Source organism: Adiantum capillus-veneris, chromosome 10, assembly GCF_014529385.1.
Source record: "Adiantum capillus-veneris isolate H3 chromosome 10, ASM1452938v2, whole genome shotgun sequence".
In the NCBI taxonomy this organism is placed as follows: domain Eukaryota; kingdom Viridiplantae; phylum Streptophyta; class Polypodiopsida; order Polypodiales; family Pteridaceae; genus Adiantum; species Adiantum capillus-veneris.
Window position 1 is genome coordinate 116,036,513 of NC_140940.1, and position 6,072 is coordinate 116,042,584.

General features: G+C 41.2%; 2 pseudogenes; both read right to left on the reverse strand.

Moving 5' to 3' along the window:
• Nucleotides 1-238: 238 nt before the first annotated feature.
• LOC147449498 (uncharacterized) lies at nucleotides 239-1,020 on the reverse strand (annotated as a pseudogene).
• Nucleotides 1,021-1,728: 708 nt separating this feature from the next.
• On the reverse strand, nucleotides 1,729-3,745 carry LOC147449499 (uncharacterized; annotated as a pseudogene).
• Between the last annotated feature and the right edge of the window lie 2,327 nt (nucleotides 3,746-6,072).

A 6,072-nucleotide genomic window follows, 5' to 3' on the forward strand; every position in this document is an offset into this window, starting at 1 on the left:
CTAGATCATCAAGCAAAGGTTGTAAGAAGTATGACAATATGTCTCCATGTTTCTTCTCGAGCTCGTTATTTGAAAGAGGCAAAAATAGTACTGGAATTGAGCCCAAAATGGATCATTTACCACCATTAAGCACTGAAATTTCCACTATTGCATTGTCTTTCATGGTTGTTGAAGCTGCCTGGAAACCATCCCAATGCAATAGTAGAGAGAAGTTTCTTGAATCTCCTTGAATTAACTTTCACTCCCTGCGAATTTGCGTTTTGCATTTGGTACATGCAAATTGATAGGCTTGTGCACTCTCATTCCAGCTTGTGGGAAGCTCCTTACTACATAAAGACGTAGGAAAGGCACGATATGACATCTTACACTTTTCATTCTCGCATACCACCGGAGCCTCCCAATAAGCATTAGGGTTCCAAAAGTCCTGGTATATCCTCATCTTCTCTCCATCCCAAACTTCTTGTATGAAGTCAGGAAATTGAGAAGGTTCCTTCCCCAACCACTTTTGGCGAGCTCTCCACATGGCCAAGAAATCATGACAGTACTCTTCACTTTGACACAAGCATTTCAATTGGTCAATCAAGGAAAGGTACACGAAGGAAATCATCTCCTTTCTGCTTCGATTACATTTAGAACATCTTTCACAACAAATGGTACAATCTCTCTTAAGACGTCTAGTTCTAACCCCATCAATGCAAACACACAAAAGAGGCATGTGCAATCTTGAGAATACTCTTTGCTAGGAGCAAGGAATTGAGGTTGATGAGGATTATTTTCATTACCAAGACATAGCTTCCATTCCTGGGGAATGACCATACCTTTGTCTTTGTAAAGTCTTAATACTTCAGAAAAGTTTGTAGGAGTTCGAAACTCATTAAGATTTCCATCCCAATCCTCTCTTTTCTTTGCTAGCAATTGGGCAAGGCATTCTGTCTTAGCTCCACAAATAGAACCTAGACCCTCAAATAATACTCGAATCACATCATCCTGAAGTTTTATTGAAGCGCGATGAGAGTCCATCATCGATTGTAATCGAACAATGGTGCTCCATATGGCTTCATTGAGAGCACAATCTTCTTCGTGCTCCATATTCATCCTAGAGATTGGCACAAAAACAAGACATGCTAATTAAATAGCTTGGAGATATTTTTGAACGAATATTGACAATAGATCTCCTTTGCAACTTGATACTAATTGCATAATCTGAGAATTGCCAACAAGGTTGATAGATGATATGTCAAATCTTGAGACCTTAGGGACTGTGGACTATCTTGAAGAAGAGGTGGGTCTATCAAGTGATCTGATTCAAAAATGAGAGCTACTATTTTCCATGGAAGTTTCTTTATGGACTTTGAAACAAGCTAAAACACCACTAGCTAAAAGTTGATCACACACTGTAATCGAATCATGGTCTTTTCTACCACAACAACGAGTTGTCACTAATTAAATAGCTTACAGATATTTTTTCAAAAATATTAATAATAATGCTCCTGAGAATCCTAACAAGTGATACTGATTATGATATTGCAAACAAGGTTGACAGCTTAATGGGGAGAGAGAGAGAGAGAGAGAGAGAGAGAGAGAGAGAGACTTTGTAATATAGAGAAAATCTTTCCACCACAAAAAAAGGAGACTTTGTGTCATGCTACTATATCATTGCCATGGGGTTTTTGATGTTACAAGAGTTTGGAATGCAAAAAGTACTCAAAGAGTAGGGAAGCCTTGGGGTCAAGTTACAATGAGTCTCCTTAAAGGAATGATGGATGCAAGCACATCCATCCTATGTTGGATTGTATTGTTTGAAACAATATTCAATGGAGAACGACTACGTATAACATAATAATCTATAAGCTTTAAAGTCTTCTTCAAGAGAAGAAGTTGAATGTTTCCATCCCAACCCCTTTCATCATCGATCCATATGTCCAAGTAATTTGTTTTGTCCTTGCTTTTTCCAAAGAGATAATAGTTACTCTCCTTCCAAGCTGACTCTATCTCTTTGGAGCTCCATAAAAGGAGCTCTAGCTCATTGGCAACTATCTCACGTTCCTATCTTGAGCAATCTTGAAAACGGGTCGTTCTATCTGTGAGGTAAACACTATATTTGGTCTCAACTCTAGTGAATATGCAAGGCCAAAATATTTTTTCTAGTAGAAACATGGACTAGAACATATACCTAAGGTAGCCATCACATCACCTTCATGTGAAGCTCATTGGTGTGCCACACTAACGAAGAGCCTCAACTGGACACACCTGCGAGAACAAAAATAGTGTTAAGGCTCTATTATCACGTTAGTGGAGTATATATCTAGTCGGATACAATGCTGTAAAAAACCTAGGCTTAATATAATCTCGCCTCCAACTTTTGAAATTTATCTCTAAAGTTAGAATTCAATGTAAAACCTAGGCCCGGTGAAAACATATGTCAGGACTTAAGGAAAAATCATGTTAACGTCTCTATATGAAGCCCATTTTACAAAGGCAATGGTGAGCTAGGAGCCGTAGCTCTATCCAATCATAAACTAACTACACACCAGGTCATGACCATGGACACCCTAAATGAGAGTACTTTACTAAATTTCAGTGAAGGCTTCACATGGAATTAAACCATGACTGTCATGCTTTGATTGAAGCAAGTAGAAGAACTTCAATTATGAACGATACAGCACCATGCACGCTCAATACCTTACTACACCGTTTCAAAGAAAAAATTACGAAGTCCAGATAGACGCATCATGGAAAGAGGACATTCACTTGGCCCGAAAAAATCCCGGATATAGGATAAAGGCTGCTTGTTTGCTGATGACTTACGTCTGGCAAGCTATGGACTTCGACGTTGGCAGGGCGGATCAATGTCAAGTCACCTTTCCTCTGTTGAGTTGAGCATGTGTATGGCTGTAGTTGGAGTTACAAATTAATGCTATAGTTTAAATGGAGACAATTTATTTAAACCATTAATGATCTTGAGCAAGGAACAGCTTGCACAAAGAGGGGGACAGAGTCCATGGAAAGCACCGCTTATGAGCACCACATGCAGCCAATCGGCCTACTGCTGCGATGCATGGAGGAGTAGAGATGGTCGAAGACAACTGGACAAATATATCACTTAGAACTTGCAAGGAATCCGCTGGCCAGTGGATTATACACGTTCTGCTGATATAAATAACGCTCCAGACTAGAGAGAGAGAGAGAGAGAGAGAGAGAGAGAGAGAGAGAGATCAAAACGAGCTGGAAACAGCTGCTCAAGCTGGGCGCAGGATCCGGCACAATGCAAACTAAGGCAATGTATAATGAGCTTTTGTGTGTGTGTGTGTGTGTGTGTGAGAGAGAGAGAGAGAGAGAGAGAGAGCGTCGAAAACTGGCCAGGCAGTGCGCCCAACAAGCTTCTGTGTCAGCCGAGAGATGAGGGAGATCAGAGATCAGCGCCCAACAAGCTTCTGCATCAGCCGAGAGATGATGGAGATCAGAGCGTTCTATCTGCAAGCCAGACGCATGACAATTTGTATTGCATAACGTCAGCTGAGCCTGAGAGAGAGAGAGAGAGAGAGAGAATTGGCTTGGGTTCAATGAGCACTGGTGGCACGACTTTAATGGTGGGGAATTTCTCAAGGCCCCTAGGTGTGAGAGGCATAGGGAAGGCCTTGTCTAATGCTTGTAGGCGCTGCTTGCAGTCATCAACGAACAAAGAAGTGCTCTGGCGCAGATGAGGAGACACATGCAATGCATAGTGGACGTCATCACTGCGCATGCATCATCTGAGGAGGCAATTGGGACGTAGGCCAAATTCCAATGCGGTACCTTAGCTGACAGTGCAGGGTGGGAAAATTCTGGTCTTGATGTGAAGGCCTCCCCATTCTTTCAAACTATGGCTAGGGCAAGAGTCTCATTCTCGGCGGGAAAACTATGCTGGTAGCAGCTAATTCCCATGCATCCATGAGTGGTCTAGAAAATTCAATTTTAGCAAACATAAAAAATTCCCTTTCTTAAATTTTCCGAGAGGAAATTTTAGAAAATTAGGTTTATTTTTTTGGTTTTTCCACTAATTTTCTCTATTATGGGAGGGAAATTCTCCTCTCTCCCTTGCCTTCAACTGGCATTTTTGAAATTAAAAACGACACGATATTAAGCTGAGACACATTTTTCTCGAACCCTGCATCCAGTGTTAAGTTTTGAAGAGCACTCGAATATTTTAAAATAAAAGCACAATCTCTTCGGGACAAATTTGGGTACCTCAGTATGTCACTACCTACCTATGCACATGCAAATGGATTCATGACTTAGCCATTTTCTTGTCCTGTTTTCACGACCGAAAATTTCTATATGATAGCCACAACTTTGTCAAAGTCGACGATGCGGTGAGGCGGTCCGGGGCGGGCAACAAGAGAGGCGACCTCTAAACACCCCTCAAGGCTCCCGTGCTGCTCAATTGGGGCTGGGGCAACCACAAGCACAACACAACAACAAACCCACAGCCAATTAACACAAACAAGATAGGGGCACCACCTAGTTATGGTATGCGAACTAGGACACAAGAGAGATTTTGGCACAACCAAAAAGATGCACCACACAACACACACAAACAACTTCACACCAAAACACACACAAACTGGACCAGAGAGAGCTAGAGCAAAGGGAAGAGAGAGAGAGAGAAAAGGATCTTGCGTAATACCTTATTTGTGGCTTGCAAATGGAGATGGTTCGTTATGATGCTATCGTAGAACTTCTATAAACTCACTCAATGCTTAGTGATTGCTAAAACATTGCCAAAACACGTACACAATGTCTTAGGGTGTGGGAGACCTCTCACCACAATACCCTCTTACAATGGATACAAAACTGGCAATGAAAAACACACTAAAACACTTTCTAAAATCAAGATCAACCGATAAAAACTCAAATACACAAGTCACCTTGAATTCACCAAACCGTATTGCACAAATGGAAGGACGAAGATTTGAACGTCGAATCACGCCTTTGATGCACCAAACCTCAATTTATTGATGATGAAGGAGCATAGACAATAGTGGTTTTGAGATTTGTGGAACTCACGCTCTTTCACTTGCAATGTGTAGCTTGAAGGCTTCTCTCACACCAAGAGTGAAGCTCACAAGTGGTTGCTACACCTAAGTCTCTCCTCACGCATAGAGTGTTGGGGTGCTATGTGAGATGTTGGAGGTTGTTTTACAAGAAGGAGAGGGGCCTATTTATAGGTTGGAGACCCCTCATTAATATTATTGGAAATCCTAATTTACAAGCTAACAAATCAGGATTATGATTTTTTTGAATATCAAAACATTGTGGGCCTTCTTTGTCTGCTTGAGTCATGGGTGTGGGCTGAAAAGAGAGCATTATTGATGGTAGATAAGGTGAAAGTAAGTAAGGAGAGAGAGAGAGAGAGAGAGAGAGAGAGAGAGAGAGAGAGTTACTTTATACATGTCTTGAGGTGAGGTGTCTTTTATGGTTAGGTCAATGCTATTTTGTGTTAGTATGTTAGTGGTTAATGTTAGTAATCACTAGAAAGTTAATGATATATTTACAATGGGTAGAATGGGATGGATTTGATGAAGGAAGAGGGGTGAATTAAAAGAGAATCATTGAGATGGTGAAGCCTTGAAGAAGCTTGAACTCACCCTTGTGTAGATTGTGGAAAAAATGACCGTTGGTCTTCTTCTTCTTCTTCGCTTCTTTACGCCGCCGCCACGGTTGACCACCACGATGAAAAGAGGATTTGTTGATGAAAAATTCTCAATTTGAAGAAGTTATCATGGTTAAAATGCTGAATTTTAGATATTTTTAGAAGAGGTAAATGAAATTGTAACATAGAAGCAATAGAGAGAGACATGGAGAGGGTGTATGTATGTAGAGGTTCATAAAAGCACTATAGGGTTGAGAGAGAAGGGTAATGGTGAAGAGGGTGGGAGAAGCCATGGAAATTGTAGGTTTGAGTGAGGGAAGGAGAGGGAGGGATGTGTAAGAGTGAGTAGGTGTGTGGAAGGGTGAGAGAAGACTATGGGCTACTTGTGAGAAAAGTGAGCAGATTGGGGTCCACTCAAAAAATCATATCTCACCGCTGGT